Below are 18,450 nucleotides of genomic sequence, written 5' to 3' on the forward strand. Positions count from 1 at the left end.
ATCCAATCAACTTCGGAGGTGCCTCATCTTGAGGAGTTATCGTGGCGACAATCATCATTCGAGTCAGTAGAGTCTACACTTGAGGTATTTGCATGTGTGTACATTCCATTTATGCAATTGAAAGAAAATACCACATCGGCAACGGTGTTGGAGGCCCTTGAGAGGGTTGGTTGGGACCCCATTGGGTGTCATTCTCCTCTCTCTCTCTCTCTCTCTCTCTCTCTCTCTCTCTCTCTCTCTCTCTCTCTCTCCAGAAAGAATTGTAATCACGGAAACTTCCAATTCAATGTACATATATTGTTAGCCTGGTTAGTATCTCTAAAATCTCAAGGAGAAATTAGTGACTTTATTTGATCTAGGCAATCGATGACAAAGGAGTGGAGTGGCTCTCCTCGTATGCAGTCCATAGCGCACGAGATTCAACCTGCTGATTCATCGGTAACTTTCGGAATCGACAATGCTAATAATCCAAAAGCTTCAACTCAAAACTTTACGAGGTTCTCCTTCCCCATCCACATTGCATCGAGAGCCAAAAAAGTTCCCTTGACCAAATTAGCCGGTGGACCTAGCTTACGTTTCTGTTCTTTTCTTGTGCCCTATGGCTTGTTGGTAGCCCCATCTGGCCTCCCTAATCCATTGGCACCTCAATTTGAATCGTCGGAATTCTCTGATGAACCATCAACTGATTCCCTTGCTTCTTTGGAACCCTCCGATGCACTATGAACTGATTCCGATACTTCTTCATAATTCTTTTTTAAAAAAAAATTTAGAAAGGATCCTTCTATTAGTTAATGAAATTGCCCATAGGGCTACAACCACCTCTACTAGAGAGGGCTACAACAATCATGACACGAGACTCTCCCAATGAAAAAACAGCATATGTACAATGAGGCTAAATCAAGAGATGGGAGGAGGGAAAAGCCACACAGGTGAACGGTAATACAATCTGAGCACACCCTGGACCATGGTGAAGAAAGGCCCAGGGCGCCAGAGTCGAAGAAAAGCCTCTCTGCGCTCCCTCATGCGGTCGGAGTTGCCTTGGAGTCTCTCGGAGTGTCCACTGAGAGTATGGATCAGCTCTAGCCAAAAATCCCGAACAGTCTCTGCTAGTGGTACCTGGCGAGCCTCGAAGATGCGGAAGCAACGGGCCTGCTAGATGAACCAAAGTGTTAGGCCGTAGATGAGCTCCCAACATTCCTCTCTCTCACTGCACGACTCTTGTGGCGTAAGCTCTGTAGCAGGCTGGAGTGTAAGTCGACCCCCCTGCATCACTATCATCGTGCTGGTGGAGGATAGCTCAAACTGAAGTGCCAGACCCGTGAGAGTGAACCAAGCAGCTGCACCCCCAAGTGTAGTGCTGAGCAGTGGAAAGAGCTGGCATCAGCCGGAGAACACGAAGCCAAACCTGCTGTGCCGTAGGACAGTTTTAAAGACAATGCCGCTGACTCTCCACAAGATTGTCACAAGCTGCACATGCTGTTGAGAGACCACTATGTACTAGCCAACTCCCAACTGCTGTAGCTCGATGTGCAACCAGCCACTGGAACAGAGTGACTCCCCTCGGTTGTCTGGAGTCCCACAACCTCTCCCAAAAAGCTACCAAGAACTCAGATGTGAGACCCTCCTCCTGCCAATGAGGTGCTGCAGCAGGGCGAGCCTCTCTCTACGCTGCCAGTATGTGACGTCCTAGTTGAACAGTGTACTGAAAGAATGGGACACCTGGATGATCTGCTGAGGAGAAGGGTCCCTCCAGAACCACTCTCTAGGGTCCCACTGCACCCGTGCCAGTGGGCAGCTCTCCCAAGCCCACAGTCTCCAGTGGCGAGTCGCAAGAGCTGCTGGGTCAGGATCAATGACACAAGTTCTACCGCGGATGCCCACCATTCAGACCCTATGAAAACACCACTCTGCCACTTGTGGGGCTCTACTGCAACTCGGTGTAAGCGTCCCTTACCCTGTAGCTCGAAGAACAGGGAGGGTACAGTCTCTGAGCAAGCCCGAACTGAGATGAGAACCTCCAGTCGTGTGAAGGCCCCCATCCATCTGCTGCTGACTCGAGATGTGTGAGCCACTCAGCAGGTACTGCCTCTGCGATGTCCTGACACATGCTCTGCACCCCTCTCATGCCTTGTAGCTGAATGTCCTGAGCTCCTCTGACAAGCGTGAAAACTGAAGCCAATCACCTAAAGTGCGTGCTGGACCCTCTGCCATGGGACCCCAGGAAACATGAGGCTGTTAAGTGCAGCGGAATGAATGTTTGCGCTTTGCTTAAGATGAGTGCTCCGAACTGTGCTCAAGGTTCCTTTTGTTCTTATGGTAGGGAGAGCCTTCTGTTCTTAATGAGAGAGTGCTATGATCACAAACAAAGTGAATGGACACTATGCGTGAAAGTGTATGAGACTGAGAGAAAGAGAGAGAAGAGAAATACGACACGAGAGACGTCGTAAAACCCTCCTCTGAAGGCCCCACTCTCGTCGGCGAGAGTGGTCTACTTATGATTGCACAAACTGGTACAAACTGAATGCATGTGATTGATGCAATTCTAGGCTATGTCGACGATGACGACGGGGATGACGAGGTCGACACTAGGGCTGAAATCTGCAATCTTTCTACTGCTGTCCAAAAACGCTATGGGCTGAGATCTGCGACTAGTCCAAAACGCTGACTTGGGGGCTCTTTTCTGTGGGTCTTTGACGCTGAAAATCTGCAGGTTTAGGGCTGAAAACTGAGGTTCCTTAAGGCTGAAAACTGAGGTTCTTACCGGGCTGAATCTGCTACTCGTTAGGGCTGAACTTGAAGGTCTTCTAATACTGAAAATGGCGATGTGTATTGCTGCAGATCTGAATGCAAATCCTCATGAAAACGCCAGGCTGTAATCTGTCAAAACGCTAGGCTGATGGGGAACAAAAACGCTAGGTATGCTGGTCCTTGCAAAAACGCTGGCTGAGGAAATCTGTGGCGATGATCTTCTTCAGATGCTAGGGGATGAGACTTTTGGCGATGGCAAGGCTGATGCAAAAGCGCCAGGCCATGATGCTTGTTGGGAAATGCCAATGATGGGGGTCTTTGCTTGGAGGGAAACCACCAAGGCTTGGTCTTGCTGAGAAGTTGTCTGCTGAGCTTGGCTCCTGTTGCCTCTTCTGCCAAATAGTGCTAGCTCTAGTTTGCGTATCTACAAACTTACTCAATTTGCCCTACCTACTTTCCAACAAAAGTCACTTAAAAATAATAAGTGAAAAATGTCAAAAATAGGTAAAATAGGCTAAATGCATTGGAAAATTCCCCTGAAGGATTTTGATGGGAATGCTTATGATCATGCTGTGTGCAACCATAGGATATGCATCTACACTAAGTGACTGGGCATGCATTGTCTACGAATAGACTCACAAAAGTGCCAGATCACTTCTAATCTAGACTGACTGGACTGTCTGAACCTTGATCATGCTGTAGGTTGTCCACGGACACATAGGGTTGGATGTGTCACGTGACATCCCCTCCTTTTCAAAGTGAGGTACTGGTACCGAACTGTATGGTGCCGAGGGAGATCGCCAATAGCATCCAGAATCCTGGAAGGGACTCTTCGCCGGCCCACTCTGATGTGTGGGTTGTGCGGTACTTGAACTTCATAAAGGTCTGCAACGCTTGCTTCTTTGGGCCGCGCCGAAAGCGATACAAAGTCTTCTGTGTTTCCTTCGATGCTTTAACTTCGTCGAGAGTCATGCTTCTTTCTTCTTCAAGAATCTCCATGGCTGAAAATTCCTGAAACCATTTCCAACACAAAACCATGAACATTTCTATTCCATGTAAAGTGAGTGGAAAAAATCTTGTCTTCCTCAAAGACTGTGCATGCAATGTAGATGAACAAAGAGACGGAGTGCTAAACCTTTCACCACACACACGTAAACAATGAAATCTAATCTTTCTCTTTTGATCTAGAGCAATCAACTGTGGAAATTCACAATGGAAATGCCCATTCTTGGTGCTCATACTTTTATGTGCTCTTTGGGTACTGTGTCATGCCAAGGAAGAGACATGGAATGTGACTTTCTTACATACATACTTTTCAGCTTTTCCTGAAAAAAATCCGCATACATTCGTACTCATCTATGAGTGAAACGTGCTCAACGTACAATATGTCATGCCTAATAAAAGGGATCACACGAAGACGCTGAGTAAAATACAGGAAATGATCACGAATGAAACACTCGAACAATGCGTGCGTATCAATCATGCGAACACATAATACTTCCTGTGAGGGTTCTGTGGACCTAGGCTCGAGAGCAAAGATCGGTTCTTCCTGAATGATCGAATCGTCCTGTGGGGGTTCTTTGGACCTCGACTCAAAAGCCAAGATCGGTTCTTCGTGATTGATCGAATCTACAACGAGGTTAGCTTCGCTAGAAAAAGCATTCACTAACACATCATCCTTGTGAACAATCACATCATCTTTATGCAACTCATCACGCTTGTGAGAAATCACATCTTGATCATGCAAATCATCATGCAAATCGTGTGTATCATGCGTGGGAGAAGAAGAGACTGAGAGAGTCTCCTTTCCCCAAATCTCTTGCATCTGTGCTCGAACTTGAGAATAGAGTCGCCATAACTCTTTGTTCTGTCGGTCGCTCTGTTCTTGTATTGCTTTGGCTTCCTTCCTTGTTGCTTCTCGTTCTGCTTCTCTTTCTGCTCTTCTTTCTGCGTGTTTGCGTTCCATTTCTGCCATTCTTTCTGCATTTCTGCGATCCATTACTACTTTTCTTTCTGCATTTCTTGCTTCGCGTTCTAACTTTCTTTCCAGAAACAACTGCTTCAACTCCTCCATAGGAGTTAGTGCAATCCTTGACGTAAATGGGGAAGAGGGAGGGTCGGAAAAACCTCCTGGTGGGGAAAATTCTTCTTCGCCTCTCTCATGCTCATCATCTCCAAGCGAAGTATCCTTTCCGCTTCGAGTGATGACCATCCATTGAAGTCTGGGGTTCTTGTGGTCTTGGGTTCTTAAGTTCACGAGGAACTTGGGTTCTTGGGGGTCTTGGTTCTTGAGGGTCGTGAGGTTCTTGAGGTTTTCTTTCGCTTGCAAACCGTATTTGAGAAGGATCTTCTCTTCACCCGAGTTCTACTTCTTTCTGCGGGCGCATCCCTTGGCGGCCTTGCGCTCACACCAAGGTTGCTTTTTCGCACCTCACGTCGATTGGACGGCCGTTAAGTGCACGGTTCGCTCTCAATGAGTGAAAAGAGACACAAGGGGAGGTTGGACAAGCCCTTCTTTCCTGGGATTCCTGTCACTCTTCAAAAACACGATTAGGAATCGACACGCCCAAGCGAACTTGGGTTCGTGCGACCGCAACAAGTAAAAAAAGATTCTTGTGATTCTTGTGGTTCTTTCCTTGAATGACACAGAACACTGCCAAAGCTTTGATACCAATGTTAGGTGCAGCGGGATGAATGTTTGCGCTTTGCTCAAGATGAGTGCTCCGAACTGTGCTCAAGGTTCCTTTTGTTCTTATGGAAGGGAGAGCCTTCTGAGAGATAGAGAGAGAAGAGAAATACGACACCAGAGACGTCGTAAAACCCTCCTCCGAAGGCCCCACTCTCGTCGGCGAGAGTGGTCTACTTATGATTGCACAAACTGGTACAAACTGAATGCATGTGATTGATGCAATTCTAGGCTATGTCGACGATGACGACGGGGATGACGAGGTCGACACTAGGGCTGAAATCTGCAATCTTTCTACTGCTGTCCAAAAACGCTATGGGCTGAGATCTGCAACTAGTCCAAAAACGCTGACTTGGGGGCTCTTTTCTGTGGGTCTTTGACGCTGAAAATCTGCAGGTTTAGGGCTGAAAACTGAGGTTCCTTAAGGCTGAAAACTGAGGTTCTTACCGGGCTGAATCTGCTACTCGTTAGGGCTGAACTTGAAGGTCTTCTAATATTGAAAATTGCGATGTCTACTGCTGCAGATCTGAATGCAAATCCTCATGAAATCGCCAAGTTGTAATTTGTCAAAACGCTAGGTTGATGGGGAACAAAAACGCTAGGTATGTTGGTGCTTGCAAAAACGCTGGCTGAGGAAATCTGTGGCGATGATCTTCTTTAGACACTAGGGGATGAGACTTTTGGCGATGGCAAGGCCGATGCAAAAACGCCAGGCTATGATGCTTGTTGGGAAACGCCAATGATGGGGGTCTTTGCTTGGAGGGAAACCACCAAGGCTTGGTCTTGCTGAGAAGTTGCCTGCTGAGCTTGGCTCCTGTTGCCTCTTCTGCCAAATAGTGCTAGCTCTAGTTTGCTTATATACAAACTTACTCAATTTGCCCTACCTACTTTCCAACAAAAGTCACTTAAAAATAATAAGTGACAAATGTCAAAAATAGATAAAATAGGCTAAATGCGCTGGAAAATTCCCCTGAAGGATTCTGATGGGAATGCTTATGATCATGTTGTGTGCAACCATAGGATATGCATCTACACTAAGTGATTGGGCATGTACGGTCTACGAATAGACTCACAAAAGTGCCAGATCACTTCTAATCTAGACTGACTGGACTGACTGAACCCTAATCATGCTGTAGCTTGTCCATGGACACACATGGTTGGATGTGTCACGTCACAGAGGCCTACTACCAACCAAGTGGCCTCTCTGAGTGCTAACCATGGGGTTCCAAACAAGGGGCTGTCTTAGGCGCTCCTCCGTGCAAGTAGGTTGTCGTTGCTCTAGGCCTCTCCGTAGCTGCTCCCAGGATCGGAGCAGACTCACAGCGAAGGGATCCTCTAGTCTCCTGCTCAAGCCAACTCCGCGCATCTCTGTGAAAATCCATTTGGTTGAAGGTCGCCAGGGGCCTCCAGTTGAGGCACTCTAGCACTAAGCCGCTGAAGCAAGAACTCCTTCCAGGGCTCCTCTCTTGGAAGAAGTCCTCTAACGATGAACTTCCCTAAAAGGGCTTTGCTTTGTTGTGTTGGGTCTATGATCCCCAACCCTCCCTGAGAACAAGGAATGATGATGACCTGCCATGCCACTTTGGCCCGGGCTATCTGAGTGTCACGCCCTGACCAAAGAAAGTTCTTGATCAGCCTCTCTACCTGGTTGATGCAAGAACTCGAAAAGATCCAACAAGAAGTGATGTACCACATAGTAGCCAACAACACCTGGTTGCCCACTACAACTCTGCCAAAATGCCAACAGTCCCACCCAAGTCACTGAAGTGATCACTAGTGTAGAAGCGATCTATCCTAGATAGATTCACTCCTCCCACTCTACGGTCCGAATGAGGGAAGGCTAGGCTATCAGGTGGCCTCACAAAGCTAGAATGTTGCCACACATCTGAAATCTGCAGAGTCATACATAACCTCTCCCAAGGTGCCAACTCATCACCATGCACAATAGTATGGCTACCTCCAATCCTGTCTGTTGGGTCCTACAACATGTTGAAGTCTCCCCCAATGCACCATTCCTCTGCGTGCGGCAGAGACTCTGCAATGTGAGCCCAAAACTCTGCACGTGCGCTCGCCACGTTGGGCGCGTAGATGTTCAGGAAGCCCATGAGGCAACCCTGAACCTCCTTAGTAATCCACTGAACCCTGCCTGGCACAATAAACCCTCTGCCCACAATGGCCTGCTGCAAAGAGTATGCAATGGTCATACATACCCCACCTTGGATGCCTCCAGGTCCAAAAGCAGCTGACCAAAACGTCTCATAGCGACCACGCAAAATCTGACCACATCGCCGAATGCGGCTCTCACAAAGATGATGCTCCTGTAGCATAAGAATGTCAATCTCACCACCCACAAGGCATCTTTGCAGCTCTTGACGCAACCGACCCCTCTGACGCTGAAACTGGGGCCCTCCTAATCCCTGCACATTCCATGAGATGATCCTCATGGAGTCAGTGAGAGAAAACTGATGCTACCACAGCAGCCAACCTCGCTATCTTTGAGGCCGGTTTGGATGGGAAGTAATCCGCATCCGAACCACCTCTAGACAAGCCGCGCAAGAAGTGACTGTCCCCCCCAAGCCCAAGCGGAGCATGTATCTCGAAGGGCTACATCCTCTATTTAAGAATCCTCATGCCCAAATACATAACCTGGAGGGCATTGAGTGTCAGCAAACAAATGCAACACAATGTGCCTGCAGCCCGCTGCATCTGGAGGTGTCACACTGAACTTGGCAAGAGGCCAAAGTGTTTGCACCAGATCTGTCACCGCTAAGTCCCCTGTGTGGTGCGAGAACTCAGTAGCCTGAATCTGGAGCCGGTCAAGGACTGTGTGCTGGGTCCACTCTGTGAGATCCCTACCACACAACAGAAAGGAGAAACCCACTGTTGTGTCCAGGGCCTCAATGCCTCTAGCTGCAAGAAAGAGAACGTGGACTCGAAAGCTGGCCTCCTCCAAGTCGCGGGAGAGGAGTCACCTAGAAACCGAGTGAAGCTATAGTGGAAGAAGTCCCAACGTCGGCGAATGTCGAAGCTGGTCATACCTCTAGGGACCCTTGCAAAGGGAGAAGTGTGCACCAAAAAAGGCGGCCTCAGTCCCTCTCGAGCCACACGGCTCGTAGCGAAAGCACTACCAAGAGAACGCCTTGCGGCAGAAGCGTGTCCAAGTACCCTGCATCTGAGGAGGAGTAGCGGATGGGTCGGGAGGCGAGACTGTGGGCCCCATCGGGGAGAGAGGAGGGACGGGAGGCGAAGGTGGAGGTTGGTGGGGGGGGGGGGGGTGGTGACAGCGGCTGAGGGAGGAGGAGGCGGTGGTGGAGGAACTGAAGTGGACGGGGCCTCGTCAGGCAGGTCCCGTTGAAGGGGGTCAAAACGGTTCCCAGTCGGAACCCACTGCTGCTGAGCTGCAGAATGGCGGTCACCAGGGAGAGCAGTGGGGCGAGCCCTCCCTCGTCGCGGCGGTGGCCAACAGGCACCTGTTGCCAACCATCAGCTGGTTGATCATTGGTCTCTGTCAATGTGCCAGCCTGTGCATTCTGTGTATCTGGCTGCTTGGCATGCTCATCCTTGGGAGGCTACGCATGCGTTGTGGGTCGAGGTCTCCTGCGAGGACAGGCCTTTGCCATATGGCCCATCTGCCTGCAAATGAAACACTGGTTCGGAAGACCTGAATACTCCACCCTCTGTCTGATCCATTCCTCACTCACCCTAGGCAGTAGTACCACCTTGGGAGGGAGTGCGTGTCACGAACGAGAACCCGCACAGCAGGTAGACCTGCGGCCTTGGGCACAACTGAAGATGCCGTGCGTGGAGACTCTAGAACTGTCCTGAATATGGAACCAATCTTGGGAGGAGGGGATGGTACTCGCGCCTCAGGCCTAGGAAACAGACCGAAATCGGCAAGTCTGCCTCCTCCTCGAGCACATCTATAGTAGGGTCAAAACTGTGATGCCAACGTCGGAAGTAAGCTCGAGCTGCTCTGATGCAGAATGAGCCCATTGAAATCACCTTGGTCGTCATATCTGTAGACTCGAACTCGTCCAGGTAGTACCCTCTCCTGAGGATCTGGACATCGGTGATCTTGCCCACATCGGAGAGAAGACGGGCTTGTAGTAAATCCCGAACCTCGCCCCGACTGGGCCGAGTGCCAATGATCTTACAGATAACCGAAGTGGCTTACAAGCGCTCCACTTCAGCCATCAAGCTCGCTTGCTCTTCTAACGAAAGAGCAAGTCGAAGGGTCGGCTCCGCAGTGTCGGGCGAGGGGGTTTCAGTGGAATCCCTCTCAGGTGGAGCAGAAGCCGCCATTCTGTGTCTGTTGCTGAGTCGAGGAAGGCGAAAAAGACGCAAAGCTCCTAGAAGGCTGTAGGGACAGACTCCTACGAGGTAAGAAAGAAAAGGGGGGGGGGGGGGGGGGGGGGGGGGGGGGGGGGGGGGGGGGGGGAGGGGGAGGGGGAATGTATGCGGGAATGCAAGGGGTGGACACTGGCTTGTCTGTAGGATAGGTCAATGAGCTAACATGCATACCAAGACCTTGCTCGACTTGTCCCATAAGTCCTGAATGTTAGACTTTTTTTGTAGACAATACTGGCGAATCTCTTTTAGCAATCCACAACAAAACCGCTCAATCTGGACCTTCAAAGTGATCCTCCGAAACGAGGACACTGCAAATAGGTATCACAAAACCTCTGACAGTAGTCGTCTAAAGTGTCTCTCTTAGTCATTCTCAAATGATACCAAGATGTGATGACAGGTATCACAAAACCTCTGACAGTAGTCGTCTAAAGTGTCTCTCTTAGTCATTCTCAAATGATACCAAGATGTGATGACATCTTCTTCATATTCTTATGTTATCCAGGCAGAAGTAAAATCTCTCTTGAATTTTACCTACTTCTCAAGTGCGTCTCTACGCAACAACAGAGTAGACCACCATGTCTGTGCGTTTCCTTTCGAGTAAGATACCGCCCTTCGTACTTTGGAGCGCGACCTTCCAAAAAGGAAACGTCAAATTGTTGTATAAATTCAACGGCTCGACGGCATGAAAACGTGTCAAACTTGATAGCTTGACCCCCATCCTTGAACTCCTTGGTCTTCTTGTTCTTTTTCTCACTTCCTAAATTGTTAGCAGAGGATGAGGTTTTCTCCTTTGAACTGCTAGATGGCTCTGTCACGTGACACGTCTAACCCTATGTATCTGTGGACAAGCTACAGCATGACAAGGGTTCAGTTCAGTAAAGCCAGTCTAGAATAGGAAGTGATCTGGCACTTTTGTGAGTCTGTTCGCAGACCCTGCTTGTCTAGACACTTAGATTAGATGCATATCCTCTGGTTGCAGACAGCATGATCATCAGATTTCCATCAGAACCCATCAAGAGCATTTTTATAGTGCATAGATCTATTTTTCCTATTTTAGACATTTTTTCACTCATTATTTTTAAGTGACTTTTGTTGGAAAGTAGGTAGGCAAATTTACTAAGTGTGTATAAATAGAAACCTGGCGCTAGCACTTTCTGGCAGAAGAGGCAGCAGGAGCACCGCTCAACAGGCAACTTCTTAGCAAAACCCCTAGATGCCCTAGCGTTTTTGGACCAGATCAGCCAGCGTTTTTGATCTTGCAGAATCCTGGCGTTAGCAGACATAGCAGATCCACTTGACCACAGCAGATCAGCCCTAGCGTTAGTGGATTTCCTCCAGCAGTACATTTTCAGCCCTAGCGTTTTGCATCAGCATCACACTTCAGTGTTTTGCAGGTTCACCGCGACGGAACATCAAGAAACAGCAGTGTTTTCAGTTTTGAGCAGTTAGTACCACAGTAGAACCCCCGAACCTCGCAGACCTTACCTTCCTGCAGTAGATCCTGGCCACGCATGGTCAGATCCCGCAAAGTTTGCAGATTCAGCCCGGAAAATGCAGATTTCAGCATCTGCGTTTTCAGCGCGTCGTCGTCGTATCGTTGTCGTGTAGCTCCGCTGCCATGATGAGAAAAAGAGCAGAGAAATACAAGTTAGCTTCTTTGAAGCCTACATTTTTACTGGGCAGTGACCAGGGCTTGTTAACAGGCCAAGTTTAATGATTAGTGTATGCCAGATCCGGCTTTAAAAGGACCAACAGATGCCTCAATGATGCCAAAAATGAGTATGCTTGAAGTGAGCACAAATGGGATATTATGATCTAAAACTGCAATGCTTGAAGTGCTCTACCGGCCTGTCTTTACGGCTCGTCGATTGGAGCTACGGTGAAGAAGTTATGGCAGTTTAAAGTTCAAGTCGATTGCAGATCCGTACCGGATTGGGCAATTGCAGCTGAGGTGACAGAATTGAAATGAATGCACGGGCCTGAAGTGCTCACTTCGTGGAGCGCGTCGGTCTTTTCAGATTAGTGATTAGGGTCCCGGTTGCCAAGATATGAGCCGTTAAATATTCACCGGGGGCCGGCTCCGAGCCAGTTAGGTCGGCTTGGGCAGTGTGCCATCTGGGAATTTTACAGCCCAATAGGTTTTGTATGCGTTCTATGCAACTCAAGACGTCTAAAGGAATTTACGGCTCGTCAGATACAGTCCGGGTTGATCGGATAATCTGGATTAAGGTCGGTGTTAGTTGCCGACGCGATTGAACTGGGCAACTTTTGGCGTTATTTGCAATGATGTTATGAGCATTAGAACTCACAAGAAGCTACCATGCCTCTTCTGGGTGATGACCTTTTGCTTTCTTGAGAGTCTTGCTCTGCCGATATGTATGCCAAATGTAGTGCCGTTATGATATGAAAGCACAAAAAGCTCTTGATGAGCTCAACATCCGAAATGACGTATCGTGAAGTGCATTGAGTGTAGAGAATTTGACTTTGCGGGTGCCTTGGTTAAATTGCATGCCAAATGTGGTACCCTTATGAATGAAGTGTCGCCCACCTATGAGCTTAAAGGAGGTTTGGCTGCCCCAGGGTTGTTTTATAAGGGTAAGTGGGAAAAAGAACCAAAAAAAAAGAGGAAGAAAGTGTTCAGCAGCGAGAACGAATGCGCAGGAGGATAAGATGGGTTCATAGCATGCGTTGCAGGCTTCGGATGACCTCGCAATAGTAAGGAGTTGTGCTCAGGAGCTCAAGGCGCCGCTGTTCGGCCTTGGTTTCGGACATTTTCATGTTGGTGGAAACTTGGCCCTGCCACGTCATCGGCGCCGTTCCCACCACGACGGCGCCGTCGTTGCATAAGTGGAGAGAGGGCTATTAATAGAGGCAATAACGAGGAGGGCTAATAACGAAGAAGGGGGAAAGAAAGCCAACGAGGAGCAGGAACGAGGGCATGAAAACGAGGATTGCAGGGAGGAGGTCGAAGCAATCTCTCTCTCTCGATCTTCAACCGACACAAGGGGAGCAAGGAACGAAGCTCTCCTCTCTTTCGCTCTTGAGCAAGCAAAGCTCTCTCTTCTCTCTCGAGTTGAAGGAGAAGCAAGAGAGGTTTTCTTTTGGTGAGCAAACGAAGAAGAAGGAAGGACCAAGGAAAATCTCTCTCAAGCTCTCTCGTCCTCTCGTCCTTGGTTAGCGAATGAAGGGAGTAAGGCTTGGAGAAGGCGGAGCTCGGCATGTTAAGGCGAGCAATAAAGGAGGAGGAAAAGTAAGGGCTCTCGGAACCGAGTCTTGAAGCAAGACTCTCGAGAAAGGGCTCTGACAAACAAAGAAGAGTAAAGATCTCTTCCTCTCATGCATAAGATAGAGAAGAGGGGAGCAAGGAGTCGGCAAGGAAGGGGCACTTTCTCTTGCTCTCGGACATGAGCAAGAAAGAAAGGTGCTCTCACTCTCTCATGCTTGAGAAGGAGAGTATTTTGGAGCGTTGCATGAAGTTGGCATGAGCTCCAAAGAGGAAAGCAAGTGTATCGGCCAAGCAGGGGTTAAGGGACTCGGAGCAAGTCGAGTAGAGGTGAAGATTAATCTCGTGAACGGCAGATAAGTTAGTCCAAAGTGCATAAAGCAGGAAGATACAGGAGAAATGGTAATAACTGAAGCTTGATGATTGATGTAGTGAGCAGAGTCGAAGCTTGCAGAATCCACGAGGTATTTGAAGCAGATAAAGCGACATGAGGAAGTTTCCATCACCGTCATCAGCTAGAGATTCATTTTAGATTTTGTTAAGTCCGGTGTCGTTAACGGCCCGGTTAATCCTGTAAACGAGAGCTTAAACTCCTAGTTAGCAGATGATCCAAGTGACGGTGCTGTTAACAGCCCGCCTTGGCTAAAGATTAAGTTGTACTCAGATGTAATAATCGATTAATTGATGATTGTGGTGATTTCCAGAGTCAGTTGCATCAGTGTCTCTTGTTCTCTCTCTTTCACACCTCCCACAGCCAGAGGCCCGGCGCGTGCCCGGCTCACGTAGCGAACACATATCCCCCGACACCGTCGTCACCGACATAGAGTCAGAATTCAGCAGATAAAGATTTGCAGATTTCAGCCCTTAGCATTTTCAGATTTCAGCCCGTCTCATCTCCTCCTCATCATTGTCGATATCGTCGGCAAGTCCAAGCATTGTAGAGATTTGTACAATCAATAGTAGACCGCTCTCGCCATAGAGAGTGGGGCCTTCGGAGGAGGGTTTTACGTCTCTGGTGTCGTATTCTTCTCTCTCTCTATCTCTCACTCTCAGCACCTTCATTCACAGCGTTCACCACTTTGTTTGTGTCCATTGCGGAAGACTCTCCCTTCCGTAAGTAAAAGGAAACCTTGAGCACAGTTCGGAGCACTCATCTTTAGCAAAGTTCAACATTCACTTCCACTGCACCCTACAGGCTCCCTGCGCTTTCTAGATTTTTTCAAAAATGTGTTTTCTTGCTTTTCTTGCTTTTTCACGGCTTCTTTCGTTTTTTCTCATCCTCCTTGGAACTAGAGGACGATGAACTATTGGAACTCTTCAAAGAGGAAGAAAAAATTTGCCATCCTCAAAACAAACATACTTCTTGGATCTGCTTATTATCTCGAAAGTCCACTTCTAGCCCAAATAATTTGGGAAATTTGTCGATTACCTCTTGTTCCGAGAGTGCTTTTAAGCCTTTCATCAACTGGTTTGTCTTCTTTTCAAGAGCTTTGTCAAACACTTTATATGAGTACAATTTTTGATTTTCTGCACTTGGCTTTGCTTTTTGTTTCATTACGGACTTGACAGGAGATGGACAGCCTCTCGCCATCTAGAGTGAACCTTGTCAAGCAGGTAATTCTTCAAGTGATTCACATATTTTGGGTCTTTGGAGTACTTGATCAATCTTTTTATACATGTGTCAACCTGCTGTTGACATTTGTACTACCCCCGAGATTCCCCGTCAGAAATTTGCCATATATTCGTTGGTTTCTTCTATGCCCACGGTGGGACTTAGCTTTTCTTCATCTCCTTGCAGACTAAAGGTCAGAGAGGTGTCGTCTCTGTTAGATTCTCCGCGAGAACTTGTGTGCATTACAGAAAGGATCGGATCCTCTGTAGAAGAAGAATCATTTTGAGCTGTGATACTGTTGTTATAGGCTTAGACACTCCAAGCGAGAAAATCAATAGCAACACACGAACAAAATCTGCAAATAACTGAACTTGACGAGAGAGAGAGAGAGAGAGAGAGAGAGAGAGAGAGAGAGAGAGAGAGTCGACATGGAATGGCGGAGTTCCGTTCCTAGACGCACTGGCCCCTTAGATTGGTGCCCCTTTATTATTGCTTCGCAAAGGTACAACTCCCTGAGGGTCCAACTCTCTCTGAGACTCTGCGTCCAGATGCGCTCTCCTGTTGGTATTTGGGCACTCCACTTGGCAGGGTTGCTGGTGTTTGTATAGAGGGAGAGTTAGAGAATGAGATGTCCTTGAGGTTGGGTCTGCCACTTTAGATCCATTTTGCTGTTGGTTTCTTTATGTTATACTCATGAATCTACCTAATCTTCTGAAAGCTGCTCATGGACAGTTAGTGAACGTAGCAGCATTTTAAATCAGAGAGCCTTTTGCAGGGTAACCGCTGAGTACATTCTATAGAAGACCCGGTTTCTTGTAATACTTGCCTTCCTTTCAATTTTTGGCATGAGTTTGTTGCATGTGCAAGCATTTCAGATTTCGAGTGTGTTTTGTGTTTGTGTGTGTGTGGGGGGGGGGGGCATGTGGGTGTGTGCATGTCTGATCTGTCTGTTTTTCTGCATGTTGGTTTTGTACCAAATGCTTTTTCGTTTACCGAATGTGTAGTTTGTTGTCTGTATAGAAGAGTATGAACAATTATTCGGAAGTCTGTTTAATATCCTTTATTGGGATCTCAAGAAGGCAAATGAGTTTTGGCATTGTTTTGGGCTATGGATTCCACCTTCAACACTATGCTTTGAAAAGATTTTCAAACACACACTATGTCAAGAAATGGGTGCTGTTTTTTGCCAATTTTCTCAAACTTGCAATTTGTATCACCTTAGAAGTCGTGTGTTGTGCTTCATAGCGCTAAATATTCGGGTCTACTGGTTTTAGAGACGTGCTTACGCTTTTAAGCAATAGTAAATGTCAATATGCAGGTCATGGAGTTTTTTAAGAAGTCTGATTGGATAGTCTTTAGGGTTTTGTACATTTTGGTCTTGCAGATTATTAGACACACTAGGTTAAATGACACATGTGATAAAAAGAATTGAGTACCACTATCCCGCGTTCTAGAAAGTACCAATAGATAGATGCATGCACATTTTCTGAAGCTCACGGATATAGCTCTCTTTTCTCTACCTTCATGTTTTGTTTTATTCTAGGCTTTGATGTTTTTCAAGTCCCTTGGGGAATTTTAGATTAGGGTTTTTTCTTCACATTAGGAGCGTAATTCAGCCCTAGGTCTACCCCTTGGTGGCCATCTGCAATCCCACATCGAGCAGGATTAAAAGGTGCATCAAATTTGTCCTGAGGTGCCTCGTCTTGAGGAGTTGCTGCGGCAACATTTCCCATTCGAATCAGAAGAGTCTGCACTTGAGGTATTGCATGCTCACTACTATGATGGATAGAAATGACATGCAGTTGTCAGTATATCAGCCAGCGCTTTCAGTTTTCAGCCTTTTTGTGTGCACGGTATCGCCCATTGCTAGCATCTTCTTTGCGGTCCGGTACTTCGGCAGCCCATCGAGCCTCACCTTGGCCATTTTCTCGCCGTCATCAAGTGATCCCATTGCTGTCCGCCATCAGCATCGTCGAGATTTGCGTTTTCAGCCCTGCTTTACGTGATAAATCTGCTGCGTTTTGCTTGCCAGATCTGCGTTTTTGCAGCCAGCTTCAGCCCTTCATTCCTCTCACATTGGGAGCGCAATTCAGCCCCAAATCTACCCCTTGGTGGCCATCCACAATCCCACATCGAGAAATATCCAAAGGTGCGCGACATTCCCCATTCGAGTCAGTGGAGTTTGCACTTGAGGTATTGCATGTGTGTACATTCCATTCCCCATCGGCAATGGTGTGGCCCCGGGGACCTTGAGAGGGTTGGTTTGGATCCATTGGGTATCATTATCCTCTCTCTCTCTCTCTCTCTCTCTCTCTCTCCCTCTACACATCTGTACCGTACTCTCTCATTCCCTCTCTTGAGGGAAACGTAAAGAATCACCATTCAAGTTAAAAGGAATCATTAACGTAAGGAAAAAAAGCAAAGGATTTGTGGAAGTGTGAAATTTAAATCTTCACCATTTCAATTTGGCTGCACCTGACACTAGATTACCTTTGAAGTTGCTTAGAGGTTTTGTGTGGTGTGCCTCCAAATGCCAAAATACATAGATCTACTAGTTTTGGATATTTTCTCACAGTGTAAACAGATAGAGAAAGTCCAGTATACAAGTTATGGATGTTCAAAGAAGTTTGTTTTGGTAGACTCGGGGTTTTGTACATTTTAGTCCTGCAAATTATGAGACACAGTAGGTCAAAAGACACATGTGATGAAAGGAATGTGTACTGCCATCACACATTTGATGAAGTGCAGAATCGCAAGTAGATAGGTGTACATCCGAAGCGCATGGATTTAGTTCTCTTTTTTCTACATCTATGCTTTTCTCTCTTGTTTGGTGCGCTTCTGGTGCTTGGGTTTTAGCCTTGTCTTTGGCTTTCAACCCTTCATAATGATGTTTCACAGGTTGAAGAGCGTCGTACCTCTGTTGATGCTGCCAGGGATGGTTTGAGGTTCTCTCTGCCCTAAAGTTTTGATGTTAAGTGGATGTGCAGTGGGGATGTTTCTTCCGCTGGGCCTTGTTGATTCGGAGTCTTATATTTGAGACTCTTTGGTGGAGTTTTCATCCTCCTTGTCGCAGGTTATGGTGGTGCTTGCTTCAACTCTCTTCTACAGTCATCCTTTACTCCTCCGTCCCTGGCCTTTGATATATCATCCATCTTTGTAACTCTGTATCACTGGTTTTGTCCTTCGGTTTGTTGTTATCACTATCTTTCAGGTTTTTTTTACTACCAGTTCAGTTTATCAGGCTTATAGTATACAGAGTGTCTACTCCCTCCTTTAATGCGCACGCGTGCACACACACACACACACACACACACACACACACACACACACACACACACACAGAGTATTGATGCCTAGTTGTACATCAAGTGATTTGCTACATGCATTTTGTACTGCATATGATTTTGGCCTGCATAAAACTTTAGTAAGGCATTTAATTCTAGGGAGCAATCGGACCCATCAGATACAAGTCGGTGTCACATGGCGAAGCTAACAATGAAATCATTTTTCTTCCATTTCTTACGTAGGCATCTTTTTACTCATCAACTTTTTCATGACCACTGTGTGTTCATATTTTCTGTTTTGACCTCATAATAAGCATATGAATAGTTTTGTAAAATGCTTGCATTCCACCTACACTTTTTCATTTATTCTCATTAGCGACAACATATAATTTGAATTAAAACTTTAAATTTGTTTTCATTTGTATGTTAATTTCTTCTATATGCATCTAAGTTTTTGCTCATATAAGTAGAGTATAAATTCTGTTAAAAAGTGTAAAATGGAAAGTATATTAATTTTTAATGACATTAATTTAGGCCTTGTAGTTGT

The 18,450-nt window shown here is 47.0% G+C and overlaps 1 protein-coding gene across 1 annotated transcript in view; it reads left to right on the plus strand.

The window, feature by feature from the left end:
• The window catches only part of LOC147430514 (mediator of RNA polymerase II transcription subunit 4-like), a 53,796-nt gene extending 35,926 nt beyond the window's left edge, over positions 1-17,870 (plus strand). The window contains exon 2 of the mRNA XM_086493136.1: positions 17,518-17,870. The gene's annotated coding sequence lies outside the window, so the exon portion shown is untranslated. The remainder of the gene's footprint in view (positions 1-17,517) is intronic.
• Positions 17,871-18,450: the final 580 nt, after the last annotated feature.

Source organism: Adiantum capillus-veneris, chromosome 21 (genome assembly GCF_014529385.1).
Source record: "Adiantum capillus-veneris isolate H3 chromosome 21, ASM1452938v2, whole genome shotgun sequence".
NCBI lineage: Eukaryota > Viridiplantae > Streptophyta > Polypodiopsida > Polypodiales > Pteridaceae > Adiantum > Adiantum capillus-veneris.